This window comes from Miniopterus schreibersii (genome assembly GCF_964146895.1).
Source record: "Miniopterus schreibersii genome assembly, chromosome: 7".
NCBI classification, from domain to species: domain Eukaryota; kingdom Metazoa; phylum Chordata; class Mammalia; order Chiroptera; family Miniopteridae; genus Miniopterus; species Miniopterus schreibersii.
In genome coordinates, this window is record NC_138108.1 from 81,742,017 (window position 1) to 81,761,688 (window position 19,672).

The following is a 19,672-nucleotide window of genomic DNA, read 5'->3' on the forward strand; positions in this document are numbered from 1 at the left end:
GTTTTTAATAATAACCAAAAACTTTAGTTTATTGATACTTTTATGTATAAAAACTTTTTAAAAAGTTGGAAATGGAATAAACTTGTTTTTTTAGTAAGGCTGGCAAATTATCCTCCAAGAAATGTCTATATTTCTATGATTTACTAGTTACTACATAATACAAGCTTTTAACTAACAAGCAAATTTATTGTATAGTCTTCAATCAGTGGTTAATACATCTCTCCAATGAACAATATTGAAATGTTATTTTACATATATTGGCAGTTATATATTTCTGATTATTTTACTGTCTGACATAAAGATTTTTTTGGTTTGATATTATATCAAGCATCTGTATGAAAGCTTAATATTTAAGTAATTTAGCTCCATATTTTCAATTATCCTCCTGTTTAACATCTTGTGGAGCAAACATACAGATGTAACACTGAAGATTTCATTTTTAGCCAGATGTTCTATTATCTACTAGACATATTTCAAATTAAAAAAATATATCTATATATTCTTTTTACTGTTCTTAATAAACAAGCTTCTTCCAACCTTTTGGGTTTCAATTGTTCAATCCTATACTCAACAGAACATCCAATTTCCTTGATGCTGTATTATTATTTATTTACTTATTTATTTATTTACTTATTTATTTATTTACTTATTTATTTATAATTCCTCATTCTCTTCTCACTGGATCATTTCTTTTCCAGTCATGACAATGATTCTTACCAACAGGTGTTGGAAAATCTTCTCTGTTTTGTGTTGCAAAGAAGTGGACTTGGAAAGATGGCTGCTGCATGAAAGTTTAGTTTATATCATTTCAGAACACATTTCTTCACAATGTTGAGGGTTCAAATAAAATATTTATTGCAAATCTATTTAGTTCAATGTTCTATGACAAAAATAGACGGACTTCTAGAATTATGTGGCACCTTTACTCTCCATCACTGAATTTAATAAACAAACATATGTTTAACTGACAATAAAAAAAATTGTCTTAAGATCATTACTCTTTGGTTGCAAAGACTAAAACCAATTCAGATTGACCCAAATATAGGGTGTTTTTTTTTAGAAAGATTTATTTAAATGTCAACAAAACACAGAGCAGACATTTCAGCTGTTACTAGTAAAGATTAAAAACTTTCTGTCTCCTTCTCTTTCCAAATCTCTCTTCTCTCCTTAGAAGTACAAGATTCCTGGTGACTTGCATGAGTCTTGTCAAATCTGCTCCAATCTCAATTCTTCGAAATGACTCCCCTGAATCTCTAAACTAATATTCCAATATTGGCAGCTTTCATTCATGTTTCTGTCAAGTATGTTCATTTATTTATATATGATATTACAATTCAATTAGTAGATAAACTTCTATTTCTCAGAAGGATTATCTGAAAGGCTCACTGTGAATTAATACTAGTTTTTGTCACATTTCTATCTTGGGGCAATCAATCATGATCAGAGGATTAGGTTTATGTAGTACAAATGTAGCAGAGCTCCAAGAATATGTGGAGTGAAATAAGTTTCTAAGAAAAGAGCATGATTGGACAGTCAACAATAGATGGGGTTTCCCTTCCAGAGAGGCAAATGACTAAAATACTTTGTTCAAGAGTGACAAACTTAAATGGAACCTTAGAGATCAAATAGCCTAAATTCCCATTTTACATATAGGAAGAAGGACCTGCAAGAGAAAATAACTGTAAATCAACTTTATTACTGATTTTGAATAATATTGTACTATTTAAAGATTAAACAAAATGTCAAATATGTTAAATATTATATATTAAAGTAATATGTAGATTGTGAATATAATCACTTATCAGATACTTAATTTTACGATTCTACTTTACAATATTTTATGTTGGAAATATAATTGTTAATTTTTTATAATGCAAAGAGCTAGTCCATACAATCAAATATCTAACTGTGACAAAGACTTAATATTTTCTAACTTTTCGCCCAGCAGGGTGTGGCTCAGCATTTGAGCGTCAATCTAGGATCCAGGCCATAGGGGTTCAATTCCTGGTCAGGGCACATGCCTGGGTTGGGGGCTAGGCAGCCGATCAATGACTCTCTCATTATTGATGTTTCTATCTCTCTCTCTCCCTCTCCTTTCTTCCCTCTGAAATCAATAAAGATATATTTTTAAAAAATTAAAAATAAATAAATAAATTCTTTACTATTTTTACATATAACCTGTATTAAACATGCCTTAGATTAGGATTATAACTATAATCCTATAATAACAAGAGTCAGGTTTTACCTCTGTCCTGCTAAGATATGACTTTGAGCAATACAGTTACTTTTCTAAATTTTAGTTGCATCACACATATAGGATGATGTTTATATAGGATGTATTGAAATGTATATTCAATAATGTATTTGAAAGTGTGCCCTAAGTGATTCAATACCACATAAGTGCCCAAGGCCAGTCACTTAATAGACAGTGTCTATTGAAGAGTAGGGCTCATTATTAACCCCGTTTGAACAACAGGAAATTGAGACTCAAAGAGGTTCAGTAATATGTCCCAGAAAAACATTCAACTATGACATGATAAAATATGAACTTAAATGAAAATTTGTCGCACTCCAAAGACTGCAATTTTTCATCTGCCTTACTCTCTTAAAACATCTAAGCATATTGTATCTGCCTTATTCCACACTGAGAAAAGAATGAGACTAATATCAGGTAAGGGACAAAAAAAGTTTACTTGTGGGTGAAACTAATACCAGGGAATCAACCACAGCAATGTTGTTTGTACATTTTGATTAGATTTCTTTCTATTGACTTATATGACAATCTCCCTTGTGTCAAAGGAAACATATTTTATCTCTATTGAATATATATATTTTTAATTATAAGATTTTAACTAAAAGAGTACAGCAAAATAATTGCAGACAAAAAATAAATTTCTCTTCACCAGGCCAAATTGTAAAAGCAATAATCAAAGTATATACTTAGAATTACTAGGCCTAGTCATTTTGATTTGGGGTTTCAAAACATATAAATTATTAGATGATAAATTGCTCAGTGAATCCTGATGTTCATTCCTAAAATAAAATAAAATTAAATTAAATTAAAAATTACTTAAAAGGAGAGAGAGATTTTTAAAATGCCACTTACATTAACATAATCAGAGGATGCCACTTTTGAATCTGAGAAATTATAAATAACATTGCATAACCAGAGATGAGAAGGAAGGACCATGATGGCTGAAGACAATATGCTTTTCTTATGATTTTCTTTTAACGTATTGATGACAAACATGAATGTCCTTTTTCGCTTTTTTTTTCATTAATGTTGGAAAAATGATGTTGATTTCTTACGTTTACATGTTTAGAATATGCATTAGTGTCTTCCAAATGTAAGCAAAAGTGGTTAAGAATATTGAGCAATCTTTTCCTTAAGAGTGTTGAGACTACAATCTTTCCTCAGCAATCTTCAGAGAGAATTCAGTGCTCATCAATGTACAGAAAAACTATTAACGAGCCCGGCTGGGCGTGGTTCAGCGGTTGAGCGTCGACCTGGGATCCAGGCGATCGGGGTTCGATTCCCGGTCAGGGCACATGCCCGGATTGTGGGCTAGGCAGCTGATCAATTACTCTCTCATCATTGATGTTTCTATCTCTCTCTCCCTCTCCTTTCCTCTCCCTGAAATCAATAAAGGTATATTTAAAAACAACAACAACAAACAAACAAAAAAAAACCTATTAACCAGGACAGGCATGGAAGGTATGCCTTGCTGAATAGTGCTGAGTGTTGCCTTCCAAGGTCATCTGAGACTCAGACGCCTGTGCAGTGACTGAAGAAAAAATGTGCTGTTAGGCTAGAAATCAGTGCTGAGAGTGAAGAAAATCCAAGGGCAGAAATTTGAAAATGAATAATGATTTAGGAGGTGAATGCTGGCAGTACAAGTAGATGGTGAGAAGAGCTGAGAGGCAAACTGTTCAGAACGCAGAACAAAAGTGGAAATATCAGACAGTTTCCCTTTATCGGACCAAGTATTTGACACTGGTGGGATGGGCGCAGCATATAGAACTACTACAGGAAAAGACACACCATGAGATGACATTTATTGACAAATACAAGCACATTACAAATGCTGAGAGAGAGATAAAATCTCTCTTCTTGTTCATGTGATGGTTGAAGCTGCCAGGTATGAGAGTCACTGCTGCAAGGTATTATTATTCTCTTTTGTGAAAAAGAAAAGTAGGTTTAAAAATAGCCAATTTGCCCGGCTGGCCGAGGCTCAGTGGTTGAGCATCGACCTAGGATCCAGGGTTCGATTCCCCGTCAGGGCACATGCCCGGGTTGCTGGCTTGATCCCCAGTCGGGGGCCTGAGGGAAGCAGCTGATCAATGACTCTCTCATCATTGATGTTTCTCTCTCTCTCTCTCCCTCTCCTTCCTTCGCTCTGAAATCAATAAAGATATATTCAAAAAGAAAAAAACGCCAATTTAATGAGGAAACTCAAAATATGGGGCCATAAGCATTAACTGATTTTATTTGCCCCCCCCCAAATCACTTTAATTGCTTTATGTCAAACATTTCTGTCCTTACTGAGTAGTGGGTCCCCTTAACAAAACCTCATCCTGAGTTCATAAAGTTAAGGCTTTATGATTAATAGAAGAGCCGTTGCTCTTTTAGACTCACTGTTGTTCATTTACAAACCTCAGTCTCATTTCTGTTCAAATTCCCACACATGACTAGCCTTGTGGCTCTAGCAGGCTGTCATAGTGGAAGCAGGGCCTGCTTTTCCACACCTCTCTACCTCCCTTCAGACTCCATCACCCTGCTGTGCGACAGAGGCAAGTGGAGGGGCAGATCTATTCTTACTGCGTGAACCATGGCTCTGGGCAACTCTCCCTGGCTGCATGGGCTTCTAGTTACTGCCTTCTCCATACACAGTCCTTTATCAAGGAGGATCCAGTTCGGGCTCGGTCTCTCCCTGTGCCTGTGCACACCTCAACCCTTATTGCTAGTTTAATGCAGAAAATGATGCCACAGATATCAGCAAAATAGCTCAATTCTTTCTTTTTTTAAAATATATTTTTATTGGTCTCAGAGAGAGGAAAGAAAAGGGAGAGAGAGAGAGAACATCAATAAGAAAGAGTCACTGGTTGGCTGCCTCCTGCATGCCCCCACCGGGGACTGAGCCCGCAACCCAGGCATGTGCCCTGACAGAGTCAAACTGCAGTCTCCTAGGTCACAGGTCAATGCTCAACAGCTGAGCCGTGCCTGCGGGGCCAGCTCAATTCTTAAACCCAACCCTTTTCCGTAGCATACCAGGTCCACACCAGGTGATGGGAACACAGGTGTCCTAACCCAACTCACACCTTGCCTCCCCGCCCCAGTTTTTCTCCAAATTCCAGAACCAGGCATTCTGGTGGTCTAGTGGTTCAGAATATTTAATTAAGAGATTAACTAGGGCCCACTAGAATCACAAACTTCTCAAGTTCCCATTCCAGAACACTAATTCCAAAAATCGTTACTGAGAAAAGGAGAAATAATATGTAAAATGTGAATACTTGTTTTCTTAGAAAGGCTGCTTACACATAATTTTTTTCAAAGCATATTTCAATATTTTGTAAAAAATAATAATTCACATATAAAATATAATACTGGAGTATATGAGATCAGTGTGGGATGGATATTGTATATTCATTGATTTTTGGAAGTAGGATTTGTGTTGACCCTTGACAGGTAGGCTGGTATATAGATAGCAAGAAAGGAGGAAGTGGAATGAGTGAATGGGGTGGATAGTTTGGGAAAGATACCAAAGGGGTAAGTGCCACTGTGAGTTTTTTGGGGGGAAAAACAAAACTCTAGCTAGAGGGTCTTTTGGAAGTGATTATTAAGTCTTGAGCCTTATTAAAAACAGACTAGAAAGATAAAAGCAAATAATACCTCTCAGGAAGGTGTTCCCATTGATTTTTATTAAAGCCTTAAAAACCACCAGGCACTTAAGGAGGCTTTTGACCTGATCAAGGACCACTGTCAGCTATTACTTCTGAAAAGTTAATTAAAAATGAAATTGAACTATTTGTGCATTCTTATTTTAATGAAATGTTATTTGTTAGTATTAACTTTATAATGCAGTTGCCATGAATTACGTATTTATAGGATCCTTGTTTCATGACTTTTAAAATCAAAGTACAACAAAAGTCAAGGTGGACATAACTTCAGCTGATGTGATACTGTGGCTGGGTTTAAGTAAAATACAGAAAAACCTGAACAATAATTTTATTTTGGGAGTCACACTGTTTGGGTAGAGGTTCCTAGCATATAAGATCAGAAGAAGAGAGGTCGCTATCACCACCAATGATAACCAGGTGTCCTAAATGTCTCGGCTGACAATAAGCGCCACGTCAATGTTTGGCAATGAACCTCTCCAGTCTTAAGCCAAAAACTTTGGAATCATCCTTGACTCCTTTCTCTCTCTCATCTGCAAATCTTATCACCTATCCCTTCAAAATATATCCAGTAAACATGTCACTTTGCACCATGATGGGCCAAGCTATCACCACTCCCTGTAGAGATGATCACCGTAGTAACTTTTGAATTAGTCTCCTTGCTTTCTCCTTTGTTTCTCAACATTCTCCTTCAGTACAAACAACAACTATATTTTTACCTCTTAAATCAAATCATAGTTCTCTTCTTCTCAGAGTCCTCCAATGGCTTCCCAGTTCATTCAGAGAGAAGACTGAGACTTTACACAGTTGTCTTTTATTTGCTCCAGCCCCCACCATACTCTTCCCTGACCCAAAGCATCTTGCCCTTAATCTTCTCCAGCTCTCCAGGTTAGGCACTGTTCCAGCCACACTGGCCGCTCAAAAGCAAACCCCTGCCTCAGGGCACCAGCTGTTTCTTCTGTCTGGAATATTCTCCCAAGTGTTTACTGTGCTCACTTCCTTAGATACCAGCTATTAAGCAAGGCTTTCCTTGACTATGGTATCAACATTGTTGGCTCTAGTTGTTTACTCCTTCCCTTAATAGAATAATGCACCCATACCTTGGCCATAAGATGTTGCAGTGCCACCCACTATGGTCTGTGTGTACCCCCTCCCGTTCCCAAGTGACTGGGTGCTTGCCCATGTGTCTTGATTTGGCCAATACATTGGGGGTCTAAGCTAGAATGTGGCAACTCCTTGCTGAGTTTCCAGTCAACCTCTCATGCTCCTATAATTCATGAGGAGAGCATGCCCCGGGAGGCCACTAGAACAAGTAGGATTGGACAGATTTGGGACAGATATGAACCTAGAAATCAACCCAAGGTGACTTATTACAGATATGTATAGGTTTGTGAGCAAGAGAAATACATGTTTGTTATTGTAAGCCACTGAAACTTGAGGATATTTTTCAGCCTATCATAGCAGATTATTTACCATGGTTTATTTATGCAAGAGCCTTAACAACCTGTGACTGCTGAACATAGCATAGTTACCTCTTTTTCTATTTCCTTTCTCCATTGTTGTCTCTGGCTTTATTGCTAACATCTAAAACAGCACCTAGGACATAACAGGCACTAAATGAATATTTGCTAAATGAATGAATGAATAAATATATGAATGAATGATTAAATAGGTAAATGTAGAATAAGTATGTGCCCTTTGAGAAAAACCAGAGTAATTTCAACAGCACCGCCACTTTGGGGCTCAGAAAACAATGACTGCAGATCATTTTCCCTACCAAATAATATGAACAGAGGCCATCCTAGCAGTATCCCTGAGCTTTCTCCATCCCTGAACACCACCTCTCCAGAGGAAGTCCAGTTCTCCAGCTTTAGAAACTTACAGTCTAGAGAATTATTTCTTTCTTTATTACTAAATATCTTGCCCCAAAGACAGCCCCACACAATTTTTGAAACCCACATGGATAGGGGAGTGAGAGTGCAGGGAGGCTCTGGGGTGGAGTGGCTGAGATTAGTGTGGGGTCAGAAATGATAATGGTTGGAGCTGTGATTCATGTACACAAACAAAAAACGTGAACAAGTGTGTGTTAGTATCACAGCTTAAACATGGTAACAAATGTTACTTAAATTACCTGAATAAAAATGTTCCTGGTGATAAAATGGCTGGTTCAAGATGGTCCAGTGACAATGACCTTGCTCTAGAGAAAATCTGAGGCCAAAAGAAAAGAAGTGTGTTACCCAGGCTCACACTGCCAGCCAGTAGGAGACATGGGGCTGAAATCTGTTCTCCTGACTTTAGTCCCAGGTTTCAGCATGAAGGAAAGAGCACTGAGGGGCCCCCACGGATGGCTCTCAACTTTTCCCAGCTCTGCAATCATGACTTCGCATTTCTTCTCTCAGTTCTCACTCTGGCCTCCATGCTGACTTTTATTCCTGCCATGGATAGATAGGTAATATTATCTGAATACACTTAACATGGCAGGCAGTTTGCATATTTATTATGTCATACTTTGATAATTCATGAACATTAGATATTGTTACTCTATTTTGCAGATGGAGAAAGACTCTGGTGGTCAGGGAGTTATGTAAACAGGCCAAGGGTCTATCACTAATAGATGGGGAAGCCAGAATTCAAGTCCAGCTCTGTTTGGTCTATTTTATGATCTTTTTACTAATCCATGCTGCCACGCTGCTGGCCTGCTGGAGTGTCCTGTGTGTGTCTGCCTGACTCCCCCAGCGAACATGCTTGTGATGTCCCTGTCCTGTGCTTCCTTAGACAGGACTTTCAGACCTCCACTCTGGTCACTCAGCTGATATCCAACTGGATTAATCCCAGAGCATCTGTGGAGAGAGAGCAATTGCAGTTATCCTTGCCGTCTGGTCATCTGGGCATAACCTTACTTCAAAGGGGACACCCTGGCTCTTTATGCAACCGGGGCCCACCAGATGCTGTACGCACTACAGGCATTTACAGATACTTTTGGTGGCCTAGGCAGGTCTGTGCTTCTCCTCTCTTCTGCCACCAGTTGTCTCTGGCTCATTTAATTCACATTCTTTCTACCACAAAGAGCTAAACCTCCTTCGGCTTAAAGACAATTTCCTATGTAGGTGTTCTGAACAAGCACGTAGAAAAGAACCCAAGGTGTGTTCGTAAATCCTAATATCATTGCCACATCAGATCAAAAGATATAAGGCAAAAAAGCCAAAAAGATTGTTGGACATAAATGCCTGTTAGAGATTACAGTGATTTCATCCATAACATCTTTACAAATGTTAATTAAGCCATAACATTTTAGTGAAGAGAATAGAAATAATTATTACCTGGTTCACACAGCAGTTAATGGTTTTCTAAGCTCCCAGGTCTGTTTCTGTTTCCCTCACCCTCCTCATTAAGGTCCCTCTGACAGCGTGGGTGGTGGAGAGAGTGTGTGGTAGCCACACACTAAGACCAGAACCAGATTCCAATCCAGACTCTGCTCCTACTTGCTCAGCGACAGTTTATATTTAAGTTTGCTGATTTCAATATTCTCAATTTTTTTTAATTATATTTATTGTTGAAAGTTTTACAGATGTCCCCTTTTTACCCCCCATTGATCCCCTCCACCTGGTATCCACCCCAGCCTCCCCCCCGTAGGCCTTCTCCACACTATTGTCTGTGTCCATAGGTTATGTATATATACTTCTAAGTTCTTTGATTAATCTCCCCTCCACTCCCTCTGAAATTTGTCCAACGGCTCCATGGTTCTATGTCTCTGTATCTATCTTGCTCATCAGTTCATTTTGTTTATTAGATTCCACATATGAGTGAGATCATGTAAGTCAATATCTTTAATTTTTAAAATAGGCATAGCTACTTAACTGGTAGACTGCTTAAAGGGATTAAATATTAAATGATGAAATGCCCATCAGATGATACACAAACCCAGCAAATATCCTTTTACTTTAAAAGTAACTTTAAAACTTTCTTCTTAGGAAGGTTTTCTCAAACTAATATATTTGAAGTTAAAAATAAAAGCAAATAAGGTTTTAAGTACATATTTGAAAATGTAAGGATTAACAAATATGTTGCCTTTTTGCTTTATTAATTTAATTTGGCATATTTCTTCTGTTTGTTTAGTGAGAACAGATACATACCTAGGAAATAGTTCACCAAAGACTGAATTATTTGTGAGGATTACACGCACACACACACACTCATACACGCACGATAAAACAAACAAAAAAGCCTAACCTGCCATGTTCACATCAGTCCATTTCCACAGGGCAGAATTGTGTGATAGCATTCAAAGATGTAGGCAGGCATGCTCGTGATTCATCTGGAAATTAATTAGCTGTGACTCCAAATACAAGGCTCACTGTATTGTGCCAGGCTACAGAGGATGCTGCTATCGGCATTTAAAGAAGCCCCGTCTCCATATAATATACTAAACCACTGATGCTCTCAACTCACCTCACTTACCTATTGGAAATACCTGCTCAGCTTATGAAGATATTGGGAGCTGAGTCAAGTCTCAGGCCTGCATGATAGGATCTCTTTGCCTTTAATGCAAAATTACATCTGTATTTTCTAAAATGACAGAGGTTTCAGTGTTATTTTCCCACTCACATAAACATGAATGGCTTTGGGCGAGACCACCTGCTTTGTTTCAGCTTTAACTGCATAGATGCCTTATTTCCCTTCAAACACAACTTGAAGCAACTTTAAAGAAACATGCAAAATGTAATAAAGGCTCAAGGAGAAGGAGAAAGTTGAAACAAACATGCAGATTAATACTAAAGCAAAGCTTTTCAGAGATACTGGGAAGTGAAAGCAAACAGCTTATTACAAATTTTCCCAAATGGATCTGTAATGTATACTAAAATCACAGCAGATTTTGCATGTGCTTGTGTGTAAACTGACAAGCTAGTTCTAAAGCTAAAATGAAAGGGTAAATTCCCATCAGTAAAAAAGCTGTGGGACATTTACACCATGGAATACTATGCAGCTGTAAAAAGAAGGATCTCTTACCCTCTGAGACAGTGTGGAGGGACCTGGAGAGTCTTATGCTAAGAGAAATAAGCCAGTCAGAGAAATACAAGTGTCACATGATCTCACTCATATGTGGAATCTAATGAACAAAATTAACTGACGAACAAAATATGTCCAGAAGAACGGCTGCATGGTGCAGAATAACAGCTCAGTGGAGGAGGGAAGGGGAGGGGGGAGGGGACAGGAAGAGATTAACCAAAGAACATATATGCATAAATGCTTAGCCCCTGGACACAGACAATAACATGGGGAAGGTCTGAGGTGGGGCGGGGGTTGGGTGGAGGGGGGCAAAAAGGGAGAAAATGTGAGACATCTGTATTACTGTCAACAGCAAAAAAAATTTTTTTAATTATAAAGAAAAGGAAAGGTAAAGACTCAAGAACATCCAAGATGTTTTTAAAGAAGAACATCAGGAGGGCTTGTTCCTCTTGACATCAATACTTAAAATCATGTAGTATTGGAACAAAATACAATGACCTAGAAATGAGCTCATACACTTAAGTTTATTTGATTTTTAAAAAATGTGGCATATGAAACAACAGGGGAAGTTTTGATGCAAAGCAGTATTGCTTTAAGAACTAAAACATACTACAGAGAAGACTATTTTCATAACTTTGAGATAAATATTTTAAACCAAAAAAGAAATAGAATGCAATACTCTTAAATCTTAATCAATTATACCATATTAAAATTATAAATTTCTTGTCATCAAAGCCTTTTGTGACCACATGGATGGACTTTGAAGGCATTATGCTAAGTGAGGTAAGTCAGAGATGGACAAATCCTGCGTGGCACAACTTACAGGTGGGATCTAAAAAGAAAAGTCAAGTTATAGAAACAGTAGGAAAGTGGTTGCCAGGGGCTGTAGGGTGGGGGAGAGGGGAGGAGGTTGGTAAAAGACAGACTGCCGGCTGTCAGATGAGTAACTTCTGAGGGCCTGATATGTAACATGAGGACTGTGGTTGGTAACAGTGTAATTGAAATTTGCTAAGAGAGTAGAATTTGAATATTTTCACCAAAAATAAAAAGGCAAATATGTGTGTGTCGGGGAGGAGGGGGACAGTTTTTAAAGATGGAATACAAGGAGAATAGTGGAATACAATAATTGTCAGACATATGACACACACACATATATATATACAGGGTTAGCAAAAGTAGGTCTACAGTTGTTTGTATAGAAAAATATATAATACAAGAAATAAACTTGATGTTTCCCATACAACCGTAAATCCACTTTGGTCCACCTTGTACGTGTGTGTGTGTCTCTGTGTGTGTAACAAATAATTTGTACACATAACCTGAAAATAAAGGGTAATCCAGATGAAAAGTACACAAGAAATTTGAAATACAGACGTTAGAAAAGAGAATGTCCAAATAACCAATAAACCCATAAAAATGTGATCAATCTCATTAGCCATCAGAAAAATGCAAATTCAAACTACACACCCCTCAAAATGAATGAAATTTAAAAGTTTGATATCAAGTGTTTCCAAGGATGTAGAATGAAAGGAGCTTCAACACATTAATAGTAAAAATGACAACTGATAAACCCCTTTGGAAAACTATTTGAATTGTTTCAGAACACTGAAGGTATGTGTACCAAAAATGCAATCACTTTTCCCTGACGACACCCCTGCAGGATGTGGACATGTGTGGTGCAGAGGCACTGCAGATGGGGCATATGGCAGCGTTCCCTGAAGTATCAGAAATCAGCAACAATCCACAGCTCCATCAGTATTAGAATGGATAAAATATTATGATAGAACCATGTCATGAAAAAACTGACAAACATTTTCGTAAAGGGTTAGATAAATACTTGCAGCTTTCTGAACCTTCTGAACGCTGCTGCAAGTAGTCAACTCTGCCATTTTAGCACAAAAGCAGATATAAACAACATTTAAGTTGAAAACCATGCTGTTACAATAAAATTTTATTCACAAAAACCAGTAGTGGGCTAAATTTGACCCATAGGTTATAGTTTGCCCTGATATATTTCTCAGCAGTAAAAGCAAATTATAGCTATGCAGAAAAACAGAAGGGGCACAAAAGTGGCTTTGGGGTGCTAGCAACATTATCTCCTGATATGGTTGATCTTTAATCTGGTGTTTATATTATAACAGCTTCCTAATTTGTATACTTGGCATACTTCTAATTGGATTATACTTAACCTTGATAAACTTTGCATAAATTCTTGTTTTAAATTGCCTTTCTATCCTTATGTTCTGTGTGCACACATTTGATAGATAGATATTTTATTTTTTAAATTACATGGAATTTCAATAAATGTGCTGAAGCCACAAACTGATATTCTGAGTTTCTGATCCCCCAGTAGGTAGAGGTAACTGGGAGTTTTTTCCCTTATAGCAGAAAGAAAAACATCTTCCCATGCATGAGGAAGTCTAGATCTAGACTAATTGCCTGAAGAGGAGCTAGGACACAGATCTCATTCATGAAGAAGCAGAAGGAAAAGCAGTTACTACTGTCAGGGCTGCTTCAAGTCGCCCTACAGGACTAGGGTGGTGAGAGACACAGAGAAATTCTGATGATCACGATCTCACTAAAGCACCCTCAGGATTAGTGAACAAACTGTGATAACACTAAGACTAGAAGCCTAAAGTGTACCTCTAACACCTGATTTTGGAATGTGTCTTGAATCAATAAACCATTAGGCAGAGAAGGGGAAGCACAACAGGGACAAGGGAGGAAACCACTGCTTCTCATGGAGAGATTCAAACTGAGAATCCAAGTCATCTCAATAAAGTTAGGTTAAGTGAGGCAGCCAACTAATTCAAGGTCAGTAAATTAATGTAACTAACCAAAAATAATCCAAACAGAGGAATTATAGCTTTAAAATTCTCAAAAGTTAAAAAGATAAATAATATTTAAAAATAAATTTAAAAATCAAATGACAAATTTGATTCAACAGTAGGGAAAATAAATGAGAACCATCAAGTCATCATAGATTATTGAGCATCTACCATCAGGGCACTGTCCTAGGTCTAGAAATATAACCATGAATAAAAAAGATAAGTCTGCTACTAATGACCTGTAGTGGAAAAGGCAGGGGTAAAGCTGGAAGGAAGAAAATTAAAATAAAATTTCATGTGGTAAAAAAACTATGAAGAGAAATAAAGCAAGCAAAAGGCAATACGAGAGATGAAGAGGGGTCATCAGATTAGGTGCTATAAAAAGTCTCTCTGAGACAGGGACATGAAAAATGGCCTGAATAAAGGAAGAAAGACAGCCAAGTAGAGATCTGGAAAAGAAAAGCATGGCCACAAAAGCAAAGTCTTCAAAAGATGATGTAAAATCCAGAGTATTAAAACACCTTCAGAGAGGTAAAAAGATGAAATATATAAAAGAAAGTTAAGTAGCAGAAGGATAGACTAAGAAACTCTGCTATGTGGCTAATAAAAATTCTAGAAGTAGACAATGAAGGAAATGACAAAAAATCAATATTCAAAATGGGCTTTTGACTGAGAATTTTCTAGAATGTACAAGAATTAAAAAGATCAGAAAGAGCACACTGAGTATTAGGCATTATAAATCTAAACAAATCTAAAATAAAAACATACTAATAAAACTATAGAACATCAAAGATACTAAAGAAAAACCTACAAAAACAAACAAAAAACAAATCTTTAATATTCTATAGCGAAAAGGCATGTTACTTGCCAGTGAATAACAATTAGAATGTGTTATAATCAAGACAAGTAAATGTCAACACCAACAATAAATGCCAGAAGAAAATGGAACAATTGAACCCAAGTCCTTAAGAAAAATAACTTTTACCCTAGAATTCTCTACCAAGGTAAACTATCATTCGAATGTTGGCCAACATCAAAACAATTTCAGATATAAAATACTAAATATGTTTACACCTACTGATAATTTACTAAACAAATGAGTATTGGTACAGACATGCAGTTATAAAATAATTAAGTCCTGTGCGGTAATGTATAGAAGAGAGAAAAAAGTCAATAATATTGTAATAACTTTGTGTGATGACAGATTGGTACTAGATTTATTGTGGTGATCACATTCTATGGTATATAAATGTCAAATCAATATGCTGTACATTGGACATGGATACAAAATTGTATGTCAACTATACTTTAATAAAATTAAATTTTAAAAATTAAGAATGAAATGAATATCAAATGAAAGTTATGAATAAGCAAGAGAGTTATATTGGAGAGAGAAAAAAGAGTGGCAGAGAGAGAGAGACTTATAGTTAAGGGACACTTTATTTCCTTAACAAAAGTCAAGTACTTAATAAAAGTTAAGAATAAAAGACCGAATCAAAAGCATAAACAAGGGAAATAGCTATATAAATCACCAAACAATTTTTAAAAAATAATCAAAAAGTTTATAGAAATTTAAAATATCTCCTGTGATATAAAGACCTCAGTGGATACATTAAAGAAACAGATTATATATAATTAAGCAGAGAACTAGTGAACTGTAAAAAGATCTGAATAAGTACCAAAATCACAGAACTGAGACAAAAATGTGCAAGTAAAACTGAGATAAGTTGAAGATAAAAGGATAGCGCCTAGTGTGTATTTACTTAGATTTCTAGAAGGAAAGCACAGAGAGAAAGAGAGCATGGGCATTTAGAGAAAGAGACCATCAGTAGGTAAGTGACAAAACTATAAAACTCTTAGAAGAAAATGAGGGGAAATATTTATAACATTGTTTTGAAAGAATTTCTTGGATATGACATCAAAAGTACATTCAACAAAATAAAAATAGATAAATTTCACTACATCAAAATTAAAAATATTAGTGAGAGCTTATAGACAAAGATGGCAACATAGGAGTCTCTTGAATTTCACTTTTCTTACAAATTCATTGAATATACAGCCACACAGGAGTTAATCTCTCTGACAGAAATTGAACAGTTGAGTGACTTCTATACATTAAGCAACTGAGAAAATGCCCACATCAAAATGGGTAGGAAAAGTTGAGGCATACTCTTACCGTAAACCCCAGCATGCCACAGCACCATTAAATCAAGAGGGAACATCCAAATCCCAGCTTTTCCCTGATGCACAAAGTATTTGGACTCCACATCCTTACTTTTAAGATGCTTACCTAAGGAATGACCCCCCAAAATACCTAGCTCTGAGAGCCGGGAGGCTTATGTTCAGGAGTTCCACAGGATTATAGAAAACGAAGGTAGGGTTCTTAATATATGTGAGAACATTTGCCACAACTATCTTCCCAGGGCTCCGAGGGAGCAGGTGAAAATGTTTATCTTTCAGCCGTTGCCTGGAAGGGGTTTGACAGCACACTGGACAAGCCGCTGCTGAGGGTCCAGCTGCCAATCAGCATGCATCTGGGTGTTGACTGCAGTCATCCCTGCAGTCCCAAGGAGCTAGTGGGCACGTTCCCCACCTTTCCCTTCTGGCTTGCTTCAACAAAAAAACGTCGCCGGTATCTTCCTGGAAGGGTCTTGTCTACATATCTCTTGTCCCATTTTTTAATTGGAGGAATGGGCCCCCAAATTACCTATCTCTGATAGCCAAAAGCAATTGCAAGCACCAAACCCACAGGACTATAGCAAACAAGGAAAGAGTTTCAAGTGGGTACAGAAGTTCCCTTCTGTGTGTACACCAGCTTTCAGCATAGCGGCAGCAGGTAAAACTCCCTCATCACAGTTTCTCCCTGGAAGAGGTTTGGGTGTATATTTTCACAGCTGCTGCTTGAGGGTTGCCTCTAATCAGGCTGCATCTAGGTGCTGACTGCAGTCCTCCCCATTGGGAGATGTAAATTGTAACATCAAAAATATAAAATAAAGGTGGAGTGTAAAAATGCAGAGCTTTTATATGCATTTTAACTTAAGCTGTTATCAACATAAAATAGAATGCTATAACTATAAGATGTTTTATATAAATATCATAGTAACCACAAGGCAAAAATATGTAATAACTATATATATATATATATATAAAATAAAATGAAAAGAAAGGAATCAAAGCATACAACTACAGGGAGTCATCAAGTCATGGAGAAGAGAAAAGAGGAATAGGGAACAACTCAACTACGCGACCTCTGGAAATTAACGAAGTGGCAGTGGTCAGTCCATACCATCAATAATTACTTTAAACATAGGTGGACTAAATTCTCAAATAAAAAGGCATAAAGAGTCAGAATGGATAGAAGAGACCCAGCTATATGCTGTCTATAAGAGACTCACTTCAGAATTAAGGGTACACGTAGGCTCAGGTGAAGGAATGAAAAAAGATATCCCATCATGAGGAAATAAAAAAAATTAGGTGTAGCTATACTTATATCAACTAAAATAGACTATAAACCAAATCTCTAATAAGAGAATATGGTCATTTTATAACAATAAAGGAGTCAATAATTGTATCTTCTTGATATATATATATATATACCAAAAATTGGAACATTGGAACATCTAAATATATAAAGAAAATATTAAGAGATCCAAATGGAGAAATAGACAGCAATCCAAAATAGAAAACTCATTCAGACAGAAAATCAAGGACATATTGGACTTTACACATTAGATCAGATAGATCCAACAAATTTATCAAAAACATTCAATTCAACAACAGCAGAATACACATTTTTCTCAAGCACACACTGTCACGTCCCACGTGACTCCTTCCCGCCAGGCTGAGTGGGAACGGTGGGGAATTAGAAAAAAGACAAAGAGAGACAAAAAGCAGGATCAGGAGGTTCACTGCATGCTGATGGCATACAGGTGACCCTAAACAGGCTTTGCAGCTTTATTTTATACAACACCCGTTTATCTCTAAATCATTCTTGGGACAGCGTATCATTGTTCTCCCTCTGCCTGGTGGCAGCCACAGTTCCCCTAGGTTGCCCTCAAGAGAGAGCAAACCTGTTTGACCACATCTTGGAATGCATTACTCAGAGTTTCCAGTTCCAGGGGAATGGGGCTTGGCCTTTGGTGGCGCCTCTGGGTCTGTAAGGGCTTTGCCAGCTTACAGCCCGCTCCCTACGACACAGGAAACATTCTCTAGGATAGATCATATGATAGGCCACAAAAAAAGTTTCAGTAAATTTAGGATTGGAATTATATAAAGCATCTTATCTAACTACCATGTTCTGAAACTAGAAATCAATTATAAGAAGAAAACTAGAAAATTCAAAAATATGTAGAGATTAAACAATATGCTTCTGAACAAATAATGGTGCAAAGGAGAAAATTTTTTAAGATCTTAAGTCAAATGAAAATAAAAACATAGCATACCAAAATAAATTGGATACAGGAAAAACTGTTCAAAGAAGAAAGTTTATAGTGATAATGGCTTACATAAAATAAAATAAAAAATATCAAACCCACAATGTAACTTTACACCTCAAAGAACTAAAAAGAACAAAGTCTAAAGTTAGCAGAAGAAAGGAAATACAAAGATCAGCATGAAAATAAATGAAGTAGAAACTAAAAAGACAAAAGAAAATAGAATGGTGGTTGCCAGGGGTTGAAGGAGTGAAGAATTGGGAATTATTGGTTAATTAGTACAGGATTTTGTTTAGGAAGCTAAGTCTTTTGGGATCGATATGTAGAAATAAAAGGGGTTCTATAGTAAGTAACCTCACAAGGTGATCTGATCGTAAATTCCTAACTGGGCAGGTCATGGAGCATAGTCATGCCCCAGGCCTATAACTTCTCTAGTGAAAGGTTTAAGCAGGCCCTGTCCATTACTCCTGTGCATCTAAGTCAACACACCGTTGAAATATCAGAAGTAATACCCCTGGTGGGTATAACTGTTATAGAAATAGATTTGTGTGTGTATTAGTCAGGAAGATAAGTTTGATGTGTGTATTAGACTTGACATAAGTAACTCCGTTTGTGTGGCTGAGTGTCACCGTGACCCTGCGTGCCCCGATAAGATGAACACTGTGCAGCCCCGGCCTCCAAGCAGGCCCGCGCTCTGTGGGACCCGATGAGACACTGAAGACGCACCACACCTTCAGCTGAGCTGTTAAAAGCAGCGGCTTCTCGGCCACATCCTCGGACGCTTGTCTGCCCTCCAGGCTTCGTCCCCAGCTCCGGGAAAGCTGCCCCTGCCTCGCTCTGCCCGCATCCCTCTGCGAGGGCTTCCAGGGGGCTGCGGTGACCGACGCCGTCGGGCCGCACCCCGGACCTCGTGTGTGTCTTTCAGCGGGTCCTCGGGGTGGCCTGCTGGTGCCGAGAACCATCGGGAACTGGAAAATAAACCCTGTGAGATTTGCTTTATGTTCATCTCTGTCTCCCTTCTTGAAATTTTAGTCATTAGCTCTGCCACAAAATATTTCCACAACTCGTCCACTCGGACGGTTTAGAAATTTCACTTTCTTTTTCTCAAAATTTAGTTTGAAAACATATACACCTTATTTCAAAGACCAAGATCGTTTATGCCACGACTGAGTCCTACACGTAATCACGCAGTTGGTACAATCCGCCAACACGGGTCCAAAAGGAACCAGGCACACGATTTACACACCAGGGACACGCTTGCCTGTTTAAGCTTATTGAGATACTTGGCATCGATTGTCCACTGACAGCTCTACGGCCCGAACTTCCTCCAAAGTCCGGTTTTATCTCCCACGCAAGCCGCCGGGTAGTACAATCCACTACCTCGGGTCCCTTGGGACAGAGAAACCCCTTTTGCCCTCCGGCCGAGCCTTTGGGAGTAGGTCTCTCCTGGGTGCGTCCCGCAGGTGAACGGCGTTAAAGCTTGTAATAGTGGGCGGACATCCGAGAAAC